Raw genomic sequence first — 27,643 nt, forward strand, 5'->3', positions numbered from 1 at the left:
AAAAAAAAGATAGAAAATAAGTAGATTTAAAAAACACACACTATTATCTTGGGCTGATAAGAGTTTGGATTAAAAAAAATCAGTATAACTAGTTAAAAATTATTCTATTTTGCTAATTTAATAGATTAGTCAAGAAATGCTATGTAGTCAAATAGAACTGTTAGAAGGACCAGATGTAGTCAAATAGAACTGGATAAATACACAAAATTTTTAAATGGAGATCCAAATATAATCTGGAATTAAAATAAAAATAGTTTAAATTCACAAAACAAAAATCATAGCCAACAATAAATAATTGTCCACCCATCTCTCCTTGGACTAAAATTAACAAGTAAACAAACTAAATTTTAAAAGATATTTGATTAATGTCTTCAGAAACCTGCTCAAGTAATCAGGACTCAGGGAACAAAGATTCTGAAAAGGGGAAACCTTTGAGAGGGGAAGTGAGATTATGTTTTTTTTTCCTTTTTTCATTTTCTTTATATGGTAAAACTATGAAAACCTTAGTTGTAGAGTCTGAGGAGTTAAAATGAGAAAGGCTTCTAGATAAAGGAAGATATCCAAATGGTTGATCCAAATTTTTTCTGCATTCATTATCGGAGAAATGTACATTTAAACCAACAAAAAGTAACCATACCCACCATAAGAATGACTCAACTAGAACAGACTGGCAACAGCAAGTTACAAGGATGTAGTCAACTGAAACTCTCATATAATGTTGAGGGGTGTTGAATATGGACCAATTATTTTGAAAAACTCTTGACAGTTTCTTATAATTAAAAATAAGCCTAACTTATGACCAACCAATTAAGGTTTTCTTTTCCTTTACCCAAAAGAAATGAAAATATGCCTACAAAAAGTATCAAACAAAAATGTTTATAGCAGCTTTATTCATAATAGACAAAAATTGGAGGGGGGAATCAAATATCCATAAGGAGAAGATAGATAAGCACATTGTGCTGTATTCATGTAATAGGATATTATTCAGCAATCAAATGGAAAAAAATGTTGAACAATATTATATTCAGCACAAGAAGTCAAACACAAAAGAATATGCACTCTGTGATTCCTTTAATATGACTGTCATAACAGGCGACACTAATCTCTGACAATGGAACTCCTAACAGTGTTTGTTTCTCAGGGCTCAGCAAGGAATGAGTAGAAACAGGACACAAAAGGATTTTCAGAGTTAATGAAAATGGTCCATATGTTCATAAGAGTTGGTGCTTCTATAGTTGTATGTATGTATCAAAATTCTTCAAGCTGTACTTTAAATATGTGCACTTTATTGTATGTAAGTTACACATATGTTAAAATATAATTTAGATAGACCGAAAAAGATTTTTTGAAATGATTACTTTATCACCGGCACAGCCGAGACCTACCAGAGCATAGCTTTAGGAAGAAGACCAACTTTTAGTTGGCTTTATTACTATTTTTAAATTATTTAGAGACAACATACTTTATATTAACTGCTACTCTGGCAGATCTTTCCCTCTCCACTGCACTGGGTACATCACTGACAACTCCCTACTTCTTGAAATGGTCAATAAAGAACTTCACAATATATCTCTATGCTAGCCTCACAGTCCCACATCCATTTGTTCATCAGTGTTACAGAGGACAAAACATGCCAGGTGAAACTGAATCCATCCTTATTCTAGGAGTGAGAATCATCCTGATTTAGGATGGAACATCCTGCATGATCTCAGTCCTCATTACCATAATGCCTGGCACAGGATGAACCAGTCAGAATGAAGAATAGGCTTTGTGTTGGACAGAGTAACTTTCACTTGCTTAGGGTACTGGTTCTGCAGACATGAGGCCTAGTACTGCCTCAGCCATTTTGTTGTCATCAGGCAAAATAATCTGGGGTCAAGTCAGAAGAGAGGAAAATACAGTCAAAAGAACCACAGAAAAAATGGACCCAGATCATAATCTATTTGTGACAGAAGCCAGTCATACCTCTGGATTTTCAATACAGGTCATAATAACTCCTTATTTGAAATAGGTTATGCTTTCTGCTATTTGTTAAACTAGGAATCATAACTGCTTAAAGAGAAATAATTCTGCTTTATTCAACTGTATAATACCAACATTCTTTTATAGAATATGCTTTTAAATTAATGAAGTTAATGCAGAAGGATTTACTTTTTATGGCTTGAGAATTTAAAAACATAAAGGATAAAGTTTTGTTCTCCTTTGAGTTCTGCAAAACTTACTGAAATAATATTTTATTTGAAGACTTGGTTGTTCTAAATTTTGTGTTTGGTTCTGAAATGTGAAAGATAATGCCTGGTGTATAAATGCCATACCAAAAAAGATTTGCCTTAGCTTTGCTGTCTTCTATTTTCATGTAGTTAATGGAGCCTATTTAGCTGTCTCTTCTTCATTTCTTCAATTTTATTTTATTTTTTAATCATTTGCAGGTATTTCCTCTGCATTTTTTCTTTGACCTGTGAACAATCCACTTTGACAATGATATCTTGATTTTGTAAATAATTCTGTGGTTCCTTAGTGCAGGGGTAGGTCACAAGTGATAATAATGAGTTTGCCTCTTATTCTACTTGTGTTCTTGTCTCTGGATGCTAAGACATAATTACAAATTTCACTAAAAGAGTTGATGTTTCACCTCCAGTGATAAGACTTTGTGTGCTGAGGTCACCCTCTAGCTTGCTGACATTTTCATTAAAAAGGGAGAAAAAGAAAAACCTCTCAGCTTAGGTGGAGACACCGTAACTATCAACAATATTTTGCATCAAGAGCCCATTAACTTTCCAGTTTTGGCCCATGGGACTAACTCATTATTATGATTATGATTGATGCATGCTATTTTTACATACTTTGAAAGTCCTAACAGAACATTACATACCTCTATCATGCCCTTACGTCTGTAAGTACTGATTCAAACCAGAAATATTCAATAATGTTACCTAATGTTTTCTTCATATATTATCATTTCTTAAAGGAAAACATGTTTTCAATATTCTCCCATATGTTTGGGCGCCTGGGTGGCTCAGTTGGTTAAGCGACTGCCTTCGGCTCAGGTCATGATCCTGGAGTCCCCGGATCGAGTCCCGCATCGGGCTCCCTGCTCAGCAGGGAGTCTGCTTCTCCCTCTGACCCTCCCCCGTCTCGTGTGCTCTCTCTCGCTCTCTCTCTCTCTCAAATAAATAAATAAAATCTTTAAAAAAAAAAAAATATATTCTCCCATATGTTTAATAAAGCTACAAGTCCCAAATCCCAACTTATTTATTTTTCTTCACTTAACCCAGAATAGTATCTTTATGTACCTAAACCTATAGATCAAGAAATGACTCAATCATTTAGGTAATTATTTTGAGACAAAATCAAAAGTTCACTGTGATACATCTGCATATTTTATTTAAAAAATCTTTAATTTAAAGCACACATACACGTTTCAATTTGATTTTTTTAAATGTTCAGAGAGTAACATCAGACAATTTTATTTAACTACAGAGCCTGTTTTTCTATTTTTGTATTTTTCCTTATTACTTACATTTATCACCACTGATGGGCCCTTATTATTTACTTCTGTCTTCCACAACACTCTAATCAGCTACATAATCACCCTCAAGCCCAAACTGCCATCATTCTAATATTGTGACTTTTCCAATCCATACTTGTGCGGCTGCGTGTGACTGTAATCTTTGTAAATAACTAGCAAACTATCACTGGACACTTAAAGCAATCACACTGTATTTCTCTAGTCACCTCTCCCATTTATTCTGTGCAGTAATTATTCAAGCCTTCAACACTTTCCTCAATCATCTCCTTCCCGAGATCCACTTCCATTCAAAAGTTGATTTCACCATTCACTTCTAAAAAATGATCATTATAAATTACACCGAAGTTTACTGTAGTTTTAGAACATCTGAATGGGCTAACATCCTTCCCATATTCTCTAGACTCTATGAAAGATAAACCAATTTAATTGTGTTTTGACTTAAATGTCCTCATACCATCCTAGCACCCTCTCTCATTGAGTTTTCCCATTAATATCCAGCATGTACAAACACGTTCTCTACTCCTTTTTCTCCCCAGATAGTTTAAACCTGCATACGTCTGCCCCATCTTAAGCAATGACAATACTGTCTTCCATTCAAAATCAAGATTTCTGAGAAAATATCCCATTTAAAAATCAATCAACAAAAATGAAGTCTACTAGATCTACTCTGCTCTTGAAAGCAAGTTTTGTTAAAATCATCAACTACCATTCTGCTAAATTTAACAGAAAGACTTTAGATTTACACTTACTTAAAAATCTGTGGCATTTGACAAATTTTATCAAATCAACATCTTTTAGTAGACTCTTCCATTTGATATATATAGAGTATTTCCCCAACACTTTGTTTAATGACAAAATAGCCCTGCTGACACCTTGACTTCAGATTTCTATTTTCCAGAATGGTGAGACATAAATTTCTGTTGTGTAAAGCCATCCAGTCTGTGGTACTCTGTTAGGGAGCCCCAGTAAACTAATACAGGGTTTTTTTTGTGGGTTTGGTTTTGTGTTTTTGTTTGTTTGTTTTGCATCTGTCCTTGGCTTTCTTCTGTTCCAATCTTCATGCTCTTCGTATGACATCTTATTAATTACAGTGGCTATAATCACCATCAGCGATGGGAAAAATCTTCACATGGCATTCAAGGCTTTCAATGTTTTAGGCTTTTTTTTTTAAGGTTCACTGATTTACATGTGTTCCGTATACTCCACATTCTAGGCATGCTAGTCTTTTGTATAGGGACTAAGGCCTGGTATCTTATAACAGAAACCAGCTCTAAAAGCTCATTGTCTTTGGGAAAGACACTAAACTTTTTAAGTCTCAATTTCCAGACTCGAAAATTGAAGTTATAAAAGTATCCAGCAATGTTACTTATAACTTCCTTTCAGTCCTCTTGTTTGCTCCGTTTTTTATTGAGCATAAATAGGGTTTTCTAATTCTGGGAACTGGATATATTGAAAAAAATCAACCTTCTAAATGAAGGCAGAAAAGTTTATTATATATACCACCATGTATTTTCTATTTCTTAATAGCTCCCTCATTTTTTCCTATATAAAGATCCAGAAAAAAATAACTAATTTGAGAAAGAGTATCAACACAAGCACAAATTACCAATTAGCTGACTACTGTTGATCAATAGCAATAATTTTTACATGGAGACATTTAAAATAGGTTTGATTTCTGATTTAATGGTTCTCAATAAATAACTATGATTGAAAAATTAGTATACATCTACTTTGCTGCATTTAATAGATTTCTACAAAGACACAATTCAATATTTATCATCAAATATGTTAGTAAAGTTTCTGATTATGATTTACCTTTCCTCCTGATTGTTTAAAGACTGCATATTCTCTCTGATATTTTTAAACTACTCAGATTTGTTGTTGATGACATTTTGTTTGTTTTTACACTAGTGTTTGCCGATGGTATTGCTGGGTTGGTATTACTCAATTTTTGATGCCCATTCACAGAGTTAAGGAGTTTAAGTGTTGAACTATTTCCAGGATTTTTAGTTGAAGAATTTATAAGTATATACATATAGGACAAAAACGCATTAATAGAAATTATAAAGTTTACTGGTTCCACCTAGTGGCAATGCAAAGCAAGTTAAAAAATAAAATTAGCACTAAAATGATATTAAAAGACTATGACTCTGAAAAGTTTTCTTATAATGACCTTTCTATGAAGGTGGACAGTTAGTGCTTAAAATAAGACTTACTATTTTAAAAACTCATGTAAATGAATTTCAGATTTTCTAAAACAATTCTTTTCTGGTAAAATAAGTTTTTTTCCCCTTATTTTAGAAGAACTATCTGTACAATAAAGAGCTAACTGAAATAGTATCTCCTGGTAATTACAAAGTTTTTTGTTATTGTTTAATTTTTTTCTACTAATTAAGCATATGTTTTCCTCTACATATCTATTAAATGTCATTCATTGAGTTGCTGGGACCTGAATAAATAGCCATAAGTATGTTTATAAATGATCAAAAACAAAACACATAAATCTATAAGATAATATGATAGTTCCTCTATGGAAATTCATCTTTATTATGAGCTAATAAAATATATGAAGTGTTTTCAACAACTAATCATTTTATCAGCAAAAGCCCCCTATTTTCTACAAAACAACACTCAAACAGATGAAATGTTTTTACAGTAATAAAAAAGTACTAAATTACGTTTCCTTTAAATTGCATAATTAGTTATGGTATCCCATGCTAATTGTATTTATTATCATAAAGCATGATAAAATAATGATATATGAATAAACTTTTTTTTCCAGTACAAATATCGTTAGAACACCTGCCACAAAAAATTATTTTTCTTCTTCTGCTTCAATAGCACCTTCAAGGTTCTTATGAAAGCTATTTATGTCTTATAACTAAATTCATTTTTATTGTCTAATGTCTGCAAAAATTCAGCACATAGTGTGTTTTATCATAGAAAAACCTTTCCAGTTCTAGTTATGACAGACTGAGCTTTATATGATGTGCAAAAATATCTGATCTGTGTACAAAACACACTGCTAGGAAAAAGAACATTTCCACATAATGTTGAATATCATTAACTAAACTTTTAGATATTTTAAGAGAAGAAAATGAAAGGAAAATTACAACTGAGTATTTTTTCACATAGAAATAATATGCTACATTAGGCAAAAGGAATAAAATCCTCAGTGTGTCAACTTTCAATCTTGCTTGTTTAATTAATTTTACATATAAAAGCAAATGACTTAAAAACCATTCTGTGATAGCAAATTACTTTACCAAATTTACCTTTGCATCTTGCTACAGATAAGCTAACCATATCCTTTTATAGCTGTCACAACTGTGAGGACTTAATGTTGCTATTATTGAACACCAGAGGAGAAATAATGGGTGAAAATAGCATTATCTTTATATTCTTACCATAGTTTTATATTAAGTTACACAGAATCATGAGAGATGCAAGCACAGACAAATAATTTGCTATATGGATTAATGAAAATACTAATATAATACATTTAATTAATATATTATGAATTGCTTACATTTTAATATGAATGTATAAAAGATGCTCATTTTTAAATCATATTGTATAATCCTATTATTTGATGACAAGATAAATTATAAATCTAAATACCATGACTGTAGGGCGCCTGGGTGGCTCAGTTGGTTAAGCGACTGCCTTCGGCTCAGGTCATGATCCTGGAGTCCCGGGATCGAGTCCCGCATCGGGCTCCCTGCTCAGCAGGGAGTCTGCTTCTCCCTCTGACCCTCCCCCCTCTCATGTGTTCTCTCTCTCAAATAAATAAATAAAATCTTTTAAAAAAAAAAATACCATGACTGTAAAACAGACACAGAGAGCAAGGTTTCTAACAAAGTACTTCCACTCCTCTCTCAGAAGAGAGACAGAGTGAGAGAGAAATAGAGAATGTGTAGAGAGAGAAAACCTATGAAAAAATACGTAGGCATTCAACAATCATTAACTCTTAGAAAAACAAGTATGTGGAAATTAAACATACCTGAATCTATGTAAAATTTCATATGGTAATCTTCACATTTCTTCAGAAAATTATGTCCACTGAAAACGTTGTATCTAATGTTATATGCATCCCAAACTGCAGATTAACCTAAGTAGGAATATAAAGTATAAGTAGTACTTTATTTTTTTAAAGATTTATTTATTTAAGAGAGAGACAGAGGGGAAAAAAAAAAAAAAAAAAAACGTGAGTGGGGGGAGGGACAGAGGGAGAGAATCTTCAAGCAGACTCCCCAGAGCATGGAGCCTAATGCGGGGCTTGATCCCACAACCCATAAGATCATGACCTGAGCCAAAACCAAGAGTGGGACACAACTGAATGAGCCACCCAGGCGCTCCAAGTAGTACCTTAAAGACTAATTAACATTCTTCACATTAATATTGATTTGTAAATAGTAGAATCTGTTTTTAATTCCAAATCCTTATAATATATTGGAGGCATGCTCCTGCCTCAAAGCATTTATATCCCTGTTCCTATGCCTGAATGTATCTTTCCTTCCAAGACCACATGTCTTCCCCAACAGTGACCTCTAGGAAGTTTTATTCCAATGTGTATATCTACCCGGACATCTGTATTTTAAATCATACTCTTATTTAAAAATAAATGTGAAAGTGAATGAAAACTCTCGTCTACTCATAATGCTTCTAATATCCTTAACCGAGGGATACCTAGGAATTCTCAGTGGCAATTTATTTGCTTCCTTTCCTTTCTTTTTCCTATTAGGTATGAACCTTCCTCAAAGTCCATACCTTGAATCTCTAAGCTTTTTCTTTATACTTCACTTTGAATTATCACTAATTTCCATAACTTCCACACCACCTGTAGGTAAACTAATTCCAAATGTAAATCAACAGATTGCAGATTTTAGCAATACACACACACACACTATTATGCAATATATTTTCCAACATTTTAAAATTAAGATATAATTCACATACTATAAAATTAACCTTTTCACAGTATACAATTCAGTTGGCTTCAGTAATTTCGGAACTGTTAGTATATTCACAATATTTGTGCAACCATCACCACATCTAATTCAGAACATTCTCCTCTCACCAAAAAGAAATGCTTTACTCATCGGCATTCACTCCCAATTATCTCTTCTGGCCCTTGGCAACTGCTACTCTATGCAACCATTTGTGCGTGGCTTTTTTCACTTAGCATAATGTTTTAGGATTCATTCATAGTGTAGCATCTATCAGTACTTCATTCCTTTCTGTAGCTGAATAATATGCCATTCTATGGATAGAACATATATGGTTTACATATTCATCTGTTGATGGACATTTGGGTTTTTCCAGTTTTCAGTTGCTAAGACTACTGCTGCTGTGAATATCCAAATAAAATTGTTGGTGAGAGCATATGTTTTCAATTATCTTGAGTACATACCTAGAAGTGGAATTGCAGAATTATATGGTAACTATATGTTTATTATTTTGAGAACTGCTCAACCTTTTTCCAAAGGAGCTGCCCCATTTTACATTCCTACCAGCAAAGTGTAATCAATTTCTCCACATTCTCAAAAATACTTGTTACTGTCTATAGTTTTTTTTTTTTTAATATTACAGCCATCTTAGTGTGTGTGAAGTGATATCTAATTGCAGTTAGATTTGTATTTTCCTAATGACTAATGAGTAATGATGGGTAGCTTTTGATATATTTATTGACAATCTATATATCTTCCTTGGTGAAATGTCTATTCAAAATCCTTTGTCCAATTTTAAAATTCTATAATCTGTCTTTTTAATTTTGAGTTGTAAGATCATTTTATATATCCTGGATACTAGACCCTTATCAAATATAATTTGCAAATATTATTTCTCATCATATGAATTGTCTTTTTTTCTTTCTTCATCCTTTGAAGCACAGAAAAGGCTTTAATTTGGAAATCCAATTTATTTTTTTCTGTTGCTTGTACTTTGGAGTCATATCTAAGAAACCAATTCTTAATATCCAAGGTCACAAATATTTATACCTAAATTTTCTTCTAAGAAATTTATAGTTTTAGCTTATATATTTAAATCTTTAATCTGTTTTGAGTTAATTTGCATAGATCATGTGAGGTACAAATTTACCAAAAATTATATATATACATATATTATATATAATATATACATTATATATATTATATATACATATATTTATATTATATATAAATTGTATATACATACATATACAAAAATTATATGCCAAACTTGGCTTTAATGATATATTTAAAAGTTTTCTTTCTTTTCTTTTATTTTGGATAACCTGAGAAAATTATCATCATTTAAATCCAAATCACTCTGAACATTCTCCAAAATAACTACATCTAATGAGAACAATTAAACTCACGTAAAATCTACATGCTCATTCATAAATAGTAGAAAATAAGGATCACAAACTTCAATGCAAGTAGGAAATTAGAACTAATTCCAGAGGAACGATCTTGAACTCCCACTGAAAACCTAAATTGACAAACACTGAGCAGAAAGGCTATAAGAGCTCACTAACCTACAAAATATTAAAAATGGACTTTAAAAATTTTTAAGCTAAAATAATGGAATATAGGTGCATAAGACATAGACATTTTGTGTAACAGAAATTATAGTCTAGAAATTGTCTCCAAAGTATATATAATTAATTATATGATAATAGCAGCATTTCAAATAACTAGAGCAAAGATGAACTTTTTTTTTTTAATATTTTATTTATTTATTTGCCAGAGACAGAGAGAGCAAGAGAGAGAGCAGAGGCGGGGGGGGGGGGGGTGGCAGGCAGAGGGAGAAGCAGACTCCCTGCTGAGCAGGGAGCCCAATGTGGGACTTGATCCCAGGACCAAGCCGAAGGCAGATGCTTAACTGACTGAGCCACCCAGGCATCTCAAAGATTATCTCTTTAATAAATGGTACTATAGTAACTGTATAAACATTTGGGAAAATATCATTTTAAATCCATATCTCACACCAAACAAAATAATAAAATTCAAATAGACCAGAGACATAACTTTAAAAGAAACCACACAAATATTAGAGGAAAATTATATATATATGTACAAAATACATGAAAAAATATCTCACAAATGAATATGTTAAAATGGTCCTCAAACTTATGAAAATATAATCTCAGTTACAATAAGAAAAATGTAAATCACTACTACACTAAGATATTTCTTAGCTCAAACTGGCAGAAATAAAGATGTTTGAAAACAATGGAGCTTTGAAGAAATGGACTCTTATCAATTGCCAGTGAAAATGTACACTGGAATAGCTCATAAGAAGGAAAATTCAGAAATATCTAATAACCTATGTAAGTATTTAACTCTTGTGATTTAACAATCCCAATTTTAGTAATTTAACCTGAAGATACACATTGAATACATGAAAACACATGCTCTTAAAGCTACTCATTACATTTTTTTGCAGTGTATTGATAAAAATCCAAATGTCCATATATAGTACTCAGCCACAAAAAAGAATGAAATTTTGCCATTTGCAACAACATGGATGGAGCTAGAGAGTATTATACTAAGCGAAACAGAGAAAGACAAATACCATATAATTTCACTCGTATGTGGAATTTAAGAAACAAAACACATGAACACGGGGTGGGGGGAAGAGAGAGAGAGACAAATCATAAACTCTGTAACTATAGAGAACTGAGAGGTGAGGGAGGGGAGGTGGGGGGGATTAAATGGGTGATGGGTTGTGATGGTCACTAGGTGTTGTATATAACTGATGAAATCACTAAATCCTACACCTGAAACTAATATTACACTGTATGTTAACTAACTGGAATTTAAATAAAAACTTGGAAGAAAAAAATGTCCATATATAGAAGACTGGTTGATTATATATTATTATACCCACATAATGGATATATGCAGCTATATATGTCACTTTATAAAAGAAGAAGAAAGATTTCTGTGAACTGATATAATTCGTTGTGTAAAAAAGGAAGGCTATAGTATACTAACTTTATGTATAATAGGGAAAATATAAAAATATACACAGATTTGCAATTTGCATTAGGATGAAATGAATGAGGAACTAGTGGTATTTCTCTGAATATAATTTGCATAATTTTGATTTTTGGAACTGTTACATTTTTACAAAATAAAAGCAATCAATGAAAATGAGTTAAATAAATAAAACAAAAGAAAAAGTAAATTTTAGCCTATTTTACTAATAAAACTAAACATAACTGCATTTCAGATAAATAGCATAGCCATGCAAAATAGGGAAAATAAATTCCCATGTAACTTTAAAATATAGTACTCTGATTTTATAGCTTCAAGCTAAAAAGAAAAGAAAGAGCAATTATTAAACTCAAGTTAGCAGGTTTGGTTTCCATAGCAGTATTGAGCAAATAGTAAATATACTGTAGAAAATGGAAGGCAGTTCTCTCACTGTTGGAAAAGGAAGTTACAAAGAAGGAAAAGAGGGAGGCTAAAATCAACCCTGAAGAATTCAACTAAATTTGATGAAACAAAGTGGACTCAAAGTTTTTATAAATAGATTACAAAGATATCTATCTATATAGATTAAAGAGTGAAGAAGCACATGCACACACACACACACACACACACACGAACACACATACACACTAAGAGAAGCATATAACAGACAGATAATAAAAACTTCCAGGCATTGTCCATACAGTATGTCTAGAAACACTAAGAATACCTATATCTGGATATGGCTTATTTCAGGACTGGGTAAGAAGAGAACAAGATAAATCTAGGACAGAATATCTAAGGGACAGAAATAAAATGTTATGGACAGGTCAAAATACAGAGATTCTAGCTCTTATTTAGACATTTTGAACATTAATAATAAAGTAGATTATAATTAATTACAAATGGGAAATTATGTTTCCATAGTTATGCATATTAATAAATAATAAAATCTAAAAATGTGGGCAGAATTTCTTTAGAGAAAAATGCCAACAAAAATTATAGAATGAACTGTAGTAATAAAACCTCAATTTTATAACTTTTATGAAAATGATGTATTAACATAATGCGTAAAATCACTGGTTAAATAAAATCACTGGTTAAAACTTAAATAATACCAAGATATCTACATATCTCCTAGTATTGTCTACTCAGTTATTAATTACAAAAGAAAAACAGTAATTTTACAATGGAGAATCCTTAACACACCACTTTAATCTGATATACTTAGCCAAAATGCAAAACCTAAACATAATTATAAGAAAGTATCAGACAAATTCAAATTGTGGGATGCTCTTTGAAATAACTGACCAGTAGACCTCAAAAAATTACAAGTCATGGAAGACAAAATCAAAAAAAGCATTCCAGATTAAAGGCAAATAAAAGACAAGTCAACTTAAAAAACAATGTGTGATCACTGACGGATCCATACTTGGAAACAAATAACCTAAATAACATAATTTGGGTAACTCATATAAATGAATATGGACTATGAACTACATAATAGCATTGAGCCAATCTTAAATTTTCACATTTCAGTAATTCTACTGTGGTTATGTAACAGAATGTAATGCACAAGGTATTTTACTTAGAGGTAAGGGAACATGAAGTCTCAAATATAATATATATATATATATATATATATATATATATATACACATATATATATATACACATACTATATACATTTACAAAATATTTGCCCATATGTATCATCATATATACATAATATGATACATATGATACAAATGACATGTATAAGAGAGATACAGATGAGTGAATAGAGGTAAAAGATAAAAATGCATATAACACCCAGTGATCCATTCAGTACGTGCCCTCTTTAATACCCATCACCGGGCTAACCCATCCCCCCACCCCACGCTCTAGAACTCTCAGTTTGTTTCTCAGAGTCCATAGTCTCTCATGGTTCCTCTCCTCCTCCGATTACCCCCCTTCTTTTTTCCCTTCCTACTATCTTCTTTTTTCTTTTTAACATATATTATTTGTTTCAGAGGTACAGGTCTGTGATTCAACAGTCTTACACAATTCACAGCGCTCACCATAGCATACACCCTCCCCAATGTCTATCACCCAGTTACTCCATCCCTCCCAGCCCCCACCACTCCAGCAACCCTCAGTTTGTTTCCTGAGATTAAGAATTCCTCATATCAGTGAGATCATATGATAACTGTCTTTCTCTGATTGACGTATTTCGCTTAGCATAATACCCTCTAGTTCTATCCACGTCGTTGCAAATGGCAAGATTTCGTTTTTTTTTGATGGCTGCATAATATTCCATTGTATATATATACCACCTCTTCTTTATCCATTCATCTGTTGATGGACATCTTGGCTCTTTCCATAGTTTGGCTATTGTGGACATTGCTGCTATAAACAGGGTGCATGTACCCCTTCGGATCCCTACATTTGTATCTTTGCGGTAAATACCCAGTAGTGGAATTGTTGGGTCATAGGGTAGCTCTATTTTCAACTTTTTGAGGAACCTCCATATTGTTTTCCAGAATGGCTGCACCAGCGTGCATTCCCACCAAGAGTGTAGGAGGGTTCCCCTTTCTCCACATCCCTGCCAGCATCTGTCGTTTCCTGACTTGTTAATTGTAGCCATTCTGACTGGTGTGAGGTAGTATCTCATTGAGGTTTTGATTTGGATTTCCCTGATGCCAAGCGATGTTGAGCACTTTTTTATGTGTCTGTTGGCCGTTTGAATGTCTTCTTTGGAAAAATGTCTGTTCATGTCTTCTGCCCATTTCTTGATTGGATCATTTGTTCTCTGGGTGTTGAGTTTGATAAGTTCTTTATAGATTTTAGATACTAGCCCTTTATCCGGTATGTCATTTGCAAATATCTTCTCCCATTCTGTCAGTTGTCTTTTGGTTTTGTTGACTGTTTCCTTTGCTGTGCAAAAGCTTTTTATCTTGATGAAGTCCCAATAGTTCATTTTTGCCCTTGCTTCCCTTGCCTTTGGTGATGTTTCTAGGAAGAAGTTGCTGCAGCTGAGGTTGAAGAGGTTGCTGCCTGTGTTCTCCTTTAGGATTTTGATGGATTCCTGCCTCACATTCAGGTCTTTCAACCATTTGAGTCTATTTTTGTGTGTGGTGTAAGGAAATGGTCCAGTTTCATTCTTCTGCATGTGGCTGTCCAAATTTCCCAACACCATTTGTTGATAAAGACCAGAGCAGAAATCAATGAAATAGAAACCAAAAGAATAGTAGAAAAGATCAACGAAACTAGGAGCTGGTTCTTTGAAAGAATGAGTAAGATTGATCAACCCCTGGCCAGACTTATCAAAAAGAAAAGAGAAATGACCCAAATAAATAAAATCATGAATGAAAGAGGAGAGATCACAACCAACACCAAAGAAATACAAACAATTATAAGAACATATTACGAGCAACTATAATGCCAGCAAATTAGATAATCTGGAAGAAATGGATGCATTCCTAGAGATGTACAAACTACCAAAACTGAACCAGGAAGAAATAGAAAACCTGAACAGACCTATAACCACTAAGGAAATTGAAGCAGTCATCAAAAATCTCCCAACAAACAAGAGCCCAGCAGGGCCAGATGGCTTCCCAGAAGAATTCTACCAAATATTTGAAGAAGAATTAATACCTATTCTTCTGAAACCATTCCAAAAAATAGAAACGGAAGGAAAACTTCCAAACTCATTTTATGAGGCCAGCATTACCTTGATCGCAAAATCAGACAAAGACCCCATCAAAAAGGAGAATTACAGACCAATATCCCTGATGAACATGGATGCAAAAATTCTCACCAAAATACTAGCCAAAAGGATACAACAGTACATTAAAAGGATTATTCACCATGAGCAAGTGGGATTTATTCCTGGGCTGCAAGGTTGGTTCAACATCCGCAAATCAATCAATGTGATACAATACATTAATAAAAGAAAGAACAAGAACCATACGATCCTCTCAATAGATGCACAAAAAGCATTTGACAAAGTACAGCATTCTTTCTTGATCAAAACTCTTCAGAGTATAGGGATAGAGGGTACATACCTCAATATCATAAAAGCCATCTATGAAAAACCCACAGCGAATATCATTCTCAATGGGGAAAAACTGAGAGCGTTCCCCCTAAGGTCAGGATCATGGCAGGGATGTCCACTATCACCACTGCTATTCAACATAGTATTAGAAGTCCTAGCCACAGCAATCAGACAACAAAAAGAAATAAAAGGCATCCGAATCAGCAAAGAAGAAGTCAAACTCTCACTCTTTGCAGATGATATGATACTTTATGTGGAAAACCCAAAAGGCTCCACCCCAAATTGCTAGAACTCATACAGGAATTCAGTAAAGTGGCAGGATATAAAATCAATGCATAGAAATCAGTGGCATTTCTATACACCAACAACAAGACAGAAGAAAGAGAAATTAAGGAGTCGATCCCATTTACAATTGCACCCAAAACCATAAGATACCTAGGAATAAATCTAACCAAAGAAGCAAAGAATCTGTACTCAGGAAACTATAAAATACTCATGAAAGAAATGGAGGAAGACATAAAGAAATGGAAAAACGTTCCATGCTCATGGATTGGAAGAACAAATATTGTGAAGATGTCAATACTACCTAGAGCAATCTATACATTTAATGCAATCCCTATCAAAATACCATCCACTTTTTTCAAAGAAATGGAACAAATAATCCTAAAATTTGTATGGAACCAGAAAAGACCCCAAATAGCCAGAGGAATGTTGAAAAAGAAAAGCAAAGCTGGTGGCATCACAATTCTGGACTTCCAGCTCTATTACAAAGCTGTCATCATCAAGACAGTATGGTACTGGCACAAAAACAGGCACATAGCTCAATGGAACAGAATAGAGAGCCCAGAAATGGACCCTCAACTCTATGGTCAACTGATCTTTGACAAAGCAGGAAAGAATGTCCAATGGAAAAAGACAGTCTCTTAAAAAAATAAATTCTATAAAATTTTCAAAGAAGTTTATATAAACATCAGTTTTATATAAATTTCAAAAAAAAATAGGCACGAGGTTTCATTGCAGATTTTTAATAAGAATAGTGAAATGATTTAGAAAAAATATGGCATATCCCTATTTTGGAAATGCAAAATATTTACCAAGAGGATGTTATTGTATGGAACAGTGTTACAATACATTACATTATTAATTATGAAAAATTATTAAATAATATGTACAATATCATACGTATACACACATATCTATATTTTCATAGTGATGTAATAATTCTTTTGTTTTTCTTTATTTTTCAATTTTTATGCCATTATTTTTATATTAAGAAAAAATATTCTAAATTTGATCTAAAAAGCTAATGTAAACATATCCATGATTCTTTGTCATGCTTTTATTCATGCAATTAAAATTATAGTGCGCAATTATTATAAAAAGAAGCAAGTTAAGAAACAGTATCTAAAGCATATAATACCATATATATAAACCATAAAACAACATAATGGAAATATGGATTGATTGCTTGTGGGCTGTTTGGAAGAAACAGTGTATATATTTTAAATGATGATAATATTCTAACAGTTGAGCATTTCATTTAGGTTCCCAGAGTCACAAGTTTAACTGAAAAGTGTAGGATTACAATTTAGGTAGATCTAAAATAACAGGTAGAAATTAGGAACATATTATCTCTCAGAATACTTCATATATTAAATTATTCGTGCTTGTTTTCAGTATAACTTTTAGAGAAAAAAAGATACATTTGATGCTTTTAACAAACATGGGTATAGTGAGTTCCTTTGCCTCAGTACCCATTCTGATCAACTACTTCAAAGATTTCTTCGCAAATTATTAAGGGTTTTCTTTGAACTAACCTAATGTACTGTGATGTTTGCTTTTTGCGGCCATTAATTGTCATGTCTGGGTTCTCTGGGAAACAGACCCTGAAATGAAGGTTAGCATGCAAGATGTTTATTAGGAAGGATATTTGGGATCCCCCTCTAAGGACAAAAATGAAAAGAATCAGGACTGGGCAGAGCATGGACTGTGATAACATCTCAAAATTGACTCTATGTTCTGCAGTCTGAATGGTCTCTTAAAATTCTGTTCTGAGGACATTAGGAGAAGGAAGGGAAAAATGAAGGGGGGAAATCGGAGGGAGAGATGAACCATGAGAGACTATGGACTCTGAGGAACAAACTGAGGGTTTTAGAGGGGAGAAGCGTGGGGGAATGGGTTAGCCCAGTGATGGGTATTAAGGAGGGCACGTACTGCATGGAGCACTGGGTTTTATATGAAAACAATGAATCGTGGATCACCATATCAAAAACTAATGATGTATTTTATGGTGACTAACATAACGTAATAAAATAAAATTAAAAAAAATTATGTCTTGAGTTGGGACAAGGAGGCCAGATTGTTACACTTTATAATCAGAGTCACCAGATACAGGCTTCTCCAAGAAGGGTCTGTTACCTACACTGTAAAAATTCCTTTCAATTCTACTAACACAGTTGAATGATCTCAAGGATCTTTTCTTAGGTAAATGAGAAATGACAACTTTGAGAAAGGCGATAGTATCACGAGAATTTTCTAAAACTACATACAATTCATTAAATCTCCTTTGAAATCATAATCTATCAGTTTACATGTATAAACAATTTCAGTCTCACTTTAGCTGAGGCCAAAACATTGAGAAAAATAAATAGATACCAAGTGTCTCCTCATTCCAAAGGAAAATGCTATAATCATCAGGGCATAGTAAGAGACTGACATATTTTTCCACCTATATATTATCATCCTTCCTCTGGACTACCTGACAATAGAAAGATGATGGCTGAAGATTTGAGGAAAGTGCAATTATTTTTGAGAGTCATCAGTGTAGTTGTTCAAACCCTCAATGCAAGTGAAGGATGGAACCATATGGAGAGTTCAGATATGAGAATATAAGAATTTATAAATGTAAGGATAACTCCTTTGTTTGGAGGAGAAAAGGAAAAGTTTATATTTGGAGCTTCTGGCCCTGTACCAGAACAAAGAAAGTTAACTGCACAGAGAAGGAACACCACCTAAACAAAGATAGGACAAAATTTCATGTTTCCCAGACATCAGGTATGAATTCGAATACAAGTAAACTTATAGATATATACAAATGGATTCCATTTAAGATGATCATCTATAGGACAAGGGGACTCAGCACCATTTTGTGTGGGGTATACCACCAAAACAAGTGACTAAGGGAAGAGGTGATCATGCCATCCTCACTTCGAAATTCTATAATTTACTCAGTTTCAAATAAGATGAAAATTTCAAAAAGTATTTTTTATACCTGCACGTCATTCACATAGCATGAAAACAACTGAATGTTCCTAGGAATGATCTTAAGAACATTGTTATTTTTTCTGCATGTAATCAGTTGGCTTATTTTTGATTCTTACAAATATTCAGCTATTAAGAGAATTCTTGTCAAAGCTTATGTAACCAATGCCTAGGCTGTCAAAGAGAACCAAATAATCAGAGTTCATCAAAAAAAATGTGTGAGAGCTTTAAAAGTTTTTTGAATTATCCTGCTTCTAGCCAAGAATTTGTAAACAAAAGAACAGGATCCAGGCTCAAGGAAATATCATGTTACAAATATTAGATTTAGCCTGTTGAATAACTGATTTGTTTTCTCCTCTTAACTTCTAGAGGAGGCAGAATTTAAATGGCATTTAGATATGAGAGCCTCTACTTCTGCCAAGTGAACCAAGATCCTGCCCAGATGCCAACACATTCACCAAACCTTCCAAAACAAAAATAAACAAGCATGCACGCACACACACACACTTTCCAACTCTCAATTTTTGAGGAAAATTTCAATATTCTATGTTTTCACTGTTCAGAAATGCTTTAAATGATAATGAAAAAAGTCTAAAAAGATACTTTACTAGTGCAACAGTAAAAAGAGGATAAATGAAAACTACTGACAGGAAAAGCAGGTGAAAATTTAAGTAAAGGTTCCTACATATCACACTGTGCTAATGTTCATCTTATACTGTCAAACTGATTGTGCGAGTATTTCTTTTTCACTACATATTTTCATTTTATTCTACTGGCATGTCCATTCTTCCTGGAGAATAGATTTTGCAATATGTATTATGTGCTCTATTACATTCTTCACCTATTTGTCCATCTCAACTAAGAGCCTTAAAGTGACCCTGCTTGCCCGTGAAAAAAATGAGCTGAAAGCAAATAAATATCCAAACCGAAGTTGTTGACTACTGATAATTCACTCTGATCCTCTTGGCTCTGAAATTCCTTTCCGACAAGCCACATTTATACTGCTTAACTTCTGGCAACTGGCAAAGTAAGTTGTTAAAAATAATCCAGGATAACTCAATTTGAAATTGTTTTATCTCTAAATAGGCCCCTCCCTGCCTTCTTCCCTCTCTCTTTCTCTCCCTCTGTCTGTTTTAGTAATTTATTAACATTCTTTGCAAAATAATTATTTTTGAATGCTCTAGTTCTCACTTAGTAGTCTCTTCATTTCATGGGAATTATAGCATGCACTATATGGTATTCACCAATGCCAAGATTGCTATGATGAATTTTATTAATTTGTCATGTTTATGGATGAAAAAACTGAAGTCCAGGGAATTAAATAGCAAGAATGTAAACAAGATTATCAGAGTACTTTATTCCTTATTTTCTTCCATTATATCAAGAGACAGCAGCAATTCAAAAATTTGGGGAAATGCATACTTGGATTGACTGAGGTAAATAAAAATTGTATAGAAAAATAAGTATAGGGGCGCCTGGGTGGCTCAGTCATTAAGCGTCTGCCTTCGGCTCAGGTCATGATCCCAGGGTCCTGGGATCGAGCCCCGCATCAGGCTCCCTGCTCCTCTGGAAGCCTGCTTCTCCCTCTCCCACTCCCCCTGCTTGTGTTCCCTCTCTGGCTGTCTTTCTCTCTGTCAAATAAATAAATAAACCTTTAAAAAAAAAGAAAAAGAAGTATAAAGAGTAGGTCACCAAAATAAGTTGTGAATATATTAAATTTCAAAAAATGTTACAATTTTTAACACACATCATAAAAACACCACTGAAAATGAGTGCATATTTACTTCAGATGGATCTTGGGACAACTTGTGGTATTTTGGAAAGAACATACAACTTAGATACATATACACTTAATTTGAATGTTGGTCCTTTCATTCAATATACACAGGGCCTTGAAAAGGTTGCTTTTACTTATTAGCCTCAATTAGCTGGCATATACATTGCGGCATTAATTTATATAGTGCAAGTTAATGAGGAGCTAATAAAATAAAATGTTAAATACTGTAGTTCATAAGTCATAACAGCTACCTAGTGTTAAGACTCCTTCTAAGTAACTATTATTAGTATTTATAAATACATTAATAATATATAATAAAAATTTAGTTATTAAACTTGATTGTGCAATGTAGAATTCTATATATTCTATTTACTAAAGGAAATAAAACATTAAAAGACTACAAATGATTCGAATTTTTAAAAGAAATAAAATACAATTCTTAAAACAAAAATAACCCCTTCAAGTAGAAACTATTTAGATAAATATACACTCTATTTAAGTGTTCACAGATGAAAATAGTTTTATTGCCTTAAATTCACATTCCATTTTGGTAATACCTATATTATCCAACTTACTAAGTTGTTCGGATGCTGTCAGGAAATAAGTTTGGTTTTTGGCAACAACCAAACCATCCTCAATGAATAAATTCTACAATATTGAGAAAAAAATCTAAGAATGTGGATCTGTCTATAAAAAAGTTGCATCATTCATATATGAGACAATGATATAAAGTTCTTAACTTCAACCATCAAGAAATTCAGAAAATAGGTATATAACATGAAGTCATAGTCTAAATACAACCTAATAACAATCTAAGGAAATTAACTTTATTATAAAATATAAATATTATAAAAGAAAAAACATGCATCCATATATATTGTGGAATTTGAAAGAAATTATTTGCCTTTGGTGCAAGAACATAAAACTAAACTTCAAACATTATTTATTAATTGCTTTGAGAGAATTACTTAAAAATATTCTCCAAGTAGTTTGAGCATAAGAAGGGATATATATTTTTATATTTGTTTAAAGATTTTTTCCTATGATATTTGTGAAGAAAAAAATGAATTGTTGTCAATACTCAGATTTAAAGTAAAAACTTAATTGCTAAAAGTGAAATGATATGCCCCTGAAATAATAGTATCCAACTACGTAGTTATATATATAGCAAGGTTATTTTCATAAAATTGTCTTATAAAAACAAAACACATAACCACTAAAGTTTTTTCCTCCATTATTTTCTGAATGATATAAAATAATCAAGAAATCTAAATAAAGAAACCTTATTTTAATACCCTAATCATGTAAGTGTCTTAAATATTTTCTTACAAGGAAATCAGAGTTGAAAGTGGTATTTGGGAGATTATATTGGTAAAAAATAGGTAAAAATTGATGAAGTCATTAAATTTTCAAAAGTTATAAATTATCCTGCAAAGCTTCACTGGCTGCAAATTAGCCTGTGCTGTAGCCCTCTGCTAACAATCTATAGATCATTTTATTATTCATGAATTTTAGTAATTTCAGGACACCACAGGTCATCTTATGCTCATTTATTTGCTAAACACCTTGTGCTAGTATGCCTATGCTGAAAAATGGCTACTATTTACTCCCTGTGAAACACACAAGCAACAAAGTGCCGATTTTGGCCCCAGACATCCAGTATGCCAGGCTGCACATACATCTTGCTGTCAGTGAAATAAATGAGCCCTTAAATTGGCTGCAAAGCTTTAAGAACTGAAATTTATATGTCTAGTTATCAAACAGAAAGTTCAGAACACCTGTCAATATGAAACATAATTGTGACAAACTGTTACATTTTACCTTTAACTTCTCAGTTTTAATATGGCAGGTACATTACAAAAAATTCTACAAAACCTAAGTCAGCAAAGACAAAACAATCATGACTCGTGTTTGTTTGTGTGTGTATGTTTACATGTGTGTAGAATGGCATTGCCATTTAAGCACTAGGTCATCCCTCAGCAGATGAGTAACATGTCACAAATAGCCAAATTATCAGACTTTACTTTGAGAATAAAGTCAAGTCCCAGTGGATTTGCTAACTTGAGTGAGCATTTGGATATCTTCCTGGATTTTCACCTCCCTCACAAGTTACTCTCAAAATATCAAGAATACCTAGGATAAATAGTCTCTTTTTATTTTAGTTTTTAATCATTAGAGATTTTGACAGTTTGAAAGATACTAAATATTATCAATCAATCCCTTTACATATGCTTTACAGATGAAGAAACACTCTTTAAGGGTTATGTGACTTGCCAAAGAAAATGAAGCCAGTGAGTAACAGAGGAAGGGACAGTCTGTAAAAGGGAGGGGGACTTTATAACTCTGATTTCTAAGTAGGTAGGATAGTATAACATTAACAGCAACCATAGAAGACACTTACTAAATATTTAAATGTGTTCTTATATGTGTTTTATGTTAAATCCTGACCACAACTCCAATTTTAGTGAAACTAAGTCCAGGATGAGGACTTGCTCAATTTGGTCATACATAGGCTGGATTTTGTGGAGTCATTATTCAAATTCCACCGTCTAACTTTAGGATTCAATATTTAAACCACTATGTTAAAACCCAGAAGCTCAACAATGACTAAAACCCCTGACTATATCCAAGCTACCTCCTTTGTTCACTATTTCACATTGCATGATACTAATTTATACTGTACCATCTAATGTATTTCTCTTTAAAGACATCATGACATTTGATGGATAAATACATACAGCCTTCCAAACAACATTCTTTCCAGTACGTATTCTTTTGTAAGTCCTGTGTTATATATATACGTGAGAGCCAGTTTTTGTGCACAAACTGCAGGAGCCAAGTGAAGGAAGGGTGAGGCAGGGAGAACTTCACTTCTCCACTTGGTTACACTTTTTTTTCTGCTTGCTCAAGGACAGTCTTTCTTGTACAAAACTGTACAGATCTTTTATAACTATAAGGATAGCATACATTACTCAAACTCATTTTCAAGTAATAATATATTTAATTTAAACTCTCCATTCTATTTGAAATGTTCAAATGAGACATTTGTAAAATAATGCAATGTCCGTATGACTGTATCCTCCCCATCAATATAGCTCACAAAAGAAACCAAGGATTATTTCTTACTCTTCTTATGAATTCATTTTGTATGAAATTCTCAAGGCAATAGAGCAGCTTTAATAATTCTGAAGGAAGAACTGTACTTTAAAATGTATGACACTTTTGCTTTGATTAAATTTTTTCTGATGCTTTCTTTGGGATGTTGGCTCTCAGATTGGTGATAGCCAATGATTTGTCCTCTTGTTAAAGAGGAATGTGATTTGACTGTCATATATTTTGCTAACTGATTTTTCCAAGTCACTCTCTCCTTCATTATATTCATCATATATGCTGCTTCTGCAGCTATCTTAGAAAAATACAAAATTGATTATTTTACATTTGTTTTAACTGCTTCTGTTCAAAATTCAATTCTGCATTATACCACCTTGAATTTTAACTTTAAAGTATACCCAGTGCCACAGACTATCTGCAATGCCTTCAAAAGTTCCTGAGTTGCATAACCCTCAACATTGAACTAATTTATTTCTAAATCTCTACCTTTCCTTTTTCAATCCGATACTGTATCATGCCAATTTTATTATTATTTTCTGAATTAATTCCCTGCAACCAATAAGCATGTGAAAATGATACTTCTAATAATAATTGCAATCAGTACTTCCTAAGCTCTTACTATGTACCAAACACTGTTTTAATGCTTTGCAGATATTTAAAACTTACAATAAACTTCTTATAAAGAACTAAGACCTCAGAAAGGTTAATTAAATTGCCTAGGTCACATACTACTAAGTACTAGAGTTGGTGAACACCTGCAGGCAGTCAGAAAGAAGGTTGAGAGTGAACTGGGACTGTATATTTTGCTGGTTCCCCATCTACTGAGAGCTGGCTAAACTTTCATTCCTGAATTTCTATCAGGTGGCCCTCTCTACCCACAGAATTGTCCATGTCCAAATATGCTGAGGGACCTGATCTCTTTAGGTTTACCTTTAAGAACAAAGATTCCCCTACTTCCTCATTCCTCCACTCCCCCCTCATTAACTTGTCATGGGATACTTTTGGCTTCCATCTATTCTATAACTATTCAATTTATTAAAATTTCTTTTAATTACCCAATTTGAGTGTGTTTTGCATCTCCTACCAAACCTTGCTGGATTCTAGGATAATTTACTGATACTCCCATGTTCACCAATATGATAGCAGGAACTTGAAAAAAATTAAATGATTTGTGTTCAAGTTCTATAATTTTGAGGATACATTCCAGAGTGATGTTTCTTCTGCTTGAATGTGCAAATGGTAGTTTTAGGAAACACTTTTCTTTTTTTCTGCTTTCATGGAATGTGAGAAGGAAGAGACAAAGAATCTATGAAATTAGAGTCAGAGTGCCAAATATGCAGAATGCTATAAATGGAAATGGAATTGAAGAAATGTGATAATTATGAAATAAGAAGAAAATAATCTTAAATAAGAGTCTACTGAGTCATCTCTATTCCTTACATCAGTAGTTACTCCTAAACCATCTTGGAAAAGTAATTACATAGATGTATTCATACATATTCAATCTACAGAGGACATACTATGACAGAATTTGAAGTGTTATCAGTCTACCACAACACTTAGAGGGAAAAGTGCTTCCCTTTCTGTGTTTTATGCTCCTCAGAGATTCATATTCTCTATTCCTCTTCCATTTATAGAATGTTGTCAGCAGTCTTACTTCTTGGAAATTTCAGTTAGCTCCTTTTTATTATATCTGTGATGATCACTTTATTTTTTTAATTATCTTTTTCTTTTCCCTTGAAAAGTTGTGGTAGGAAGAATAATGCCCCCCCCCCCGCCAACATCTCTGTATCCTAATGCCTAAAACCTGAATTATTTTAGGTTACATTACAAAGGGATATCAAAGATTCATATGGAAGTAAGGTTGCTAATCAGCTGACTTTAAAATAGGGAGAGTATCACGGATTATCAGGTAGGCCTAGTTTAATCATGAGACTCTTTAGAAGTAGAAGAGGAAATAGGAAGAGAATCAGGAACTGGCAGTGTGAGGACTCTGCCCAGTGGTGCTGACCCTCAAGATGTAGGAAGGGAGCCATGAGTCAAGAAAAGCAAGTGGCCTCTGGAAGCTAGAAAAGAAAAGGAAACAAATCCTCCCCTAGAATCTCTAAATAAAGAGACTCAGCCCTTCTGATACCTTGATTTTAGCCCAGAAAGACCCAGATAAGACTTCTGACTTACAAAACTGTAAGATAATACACTTGTGTTAAGTCACTGAGTTTGTGGTAATTTGCTATAGCAGCAATAGAAAACTAATGCAAATTAAAAGGAAATTTTTTTTAAGATTTATTTATTTTAGAGAAAGAGAGGGAGTGTGTATGTGTATGGGGAGGGGCAGAGGGAGATAATCTTCAAGCAGACTCCCCCACTGAGCTGGAAGCCTGATATGGGACTTGATCTCACAACCCATGAGATCATGACCTGAGCTAAAACCAAGAGTCTGACAATTAACTGACTGAGTCACTCAGACACTCAAAAGGAAATTTTAAGTAACCTATTATGTCTTAATAGTTAACACAAGTATTTTCACTATATTTTCTGTTAAAAATTTGTACACTAATTTCCTAAAGATTTTCAAATTTTATTTTTTATTACAATAGTTCCAGAATAAAGTCATATATAACTAACATCAACCTAGTTGAAACAGAATATTTTTGTCCATTACTACTTTCAAAGATGAAAAAGATTTTGAAAAATATTATTATATCATATATTTAAAACCATAAAGAATTTACTAGTTTCAAATCTTAAAACATTAAAAATAAAAGATATGTAATAAGATTATAATACAATTTATTTTACATTATTTGTGAAATTTGTTAGAAACTGATACTCCAACACATATGAAAAGAATGCAATAAACCTTGCAATACTTCTCTCTCTCCCTCTCCCTATCTCTTATATAGATATATATATACACACACACACAAAATATAAGTATCATACTTAAGTATATATATACATTTGAATAGCCTCATCTTCATTTATTTAAATTCAATTTGAAGTTAAAAATCCACAAGTAACATTCTATGATTAAGTAACTTCACTGTGAATTATACCACAAGTAATAAAGAAATACTGTCAATTTTGTACAATCTTCCTAAAAGCTGAGACAGTCAAGAACCCTTTCTAAGTTAACTTATGAGACTAGAAGTATGCAGATACCGAAATCATAAAAGAAATTATAAAAAAATTATACTAAGAATATAGAAAACATTATTTAAAGTGTTAGCAATCAAACACACACTTTAAGTGCAAACTCTCACCAAACAACAAGGAATAAAAGGGGACTTCTTTAATGTAAGTCCATCTTTAAGAAATCTACACTTAACATCTTACTTAATAGTCAAAGACTGATTTCCTACTATTATTGGGATCAAGGAAAGGATATCCAATCATCACTCTTATTCAATAATTTTTAGAGGTGTTATCCAGTAAAATAAAACAAGAAAAAAAGCATAGAGCTTGAAAAGAAACATAACTGTCTATATATAAACATTATGGGGACTCTGTAAAATTCCAAAGAATGCACAAAGAGCTACTAACAATAAGTGAGGTTAGCAATTTTGAAAACTATCCAAATAAAGACATTATGAAATTAGTGTAAGGATAAACTAACATATCAATAAAACAAAATATATAGCCTAGAAATATACCCACACATATAATATCAATTGCTGAATGACAAAAGTATCAAGTTAATTCAGGGTGAACAGATTACTTTTTTTTTTTTTTTAATAATTTATACTGTACCATCTGGATAAGCTTGGGCAAAAGATAAGAATCAACCACCGCCCCCTGCCCCCCTGCCACTTAACTCCCTACGCAAAATTAATTTGATGACTCATACAGGTAAATTCAACATCTGAAAAAATAAGATTTTAAAAAACAGTAGGAGCAAATCTTTGTGGCCTGGGTTAAAGATTTTGTGGGTAAGGGGGCGCCTGGGTGGCTCAGGCGTTAAGCGTCTGCCT

Source organism: Halichoerus grypus, chromosome 4 (genome assembly GCF_964656455.1).
Source record: "Halichoerus grypus chromosome 4, mHalGry1.hap1.1, whole genome shotgun sequence".
Classification (NCBI taxonomy): Eukaryota; Metazoa; Chordata; class Mammalia; order Carnivora; family Phocidae; genus Halichoerus; species Halichoerus grypus.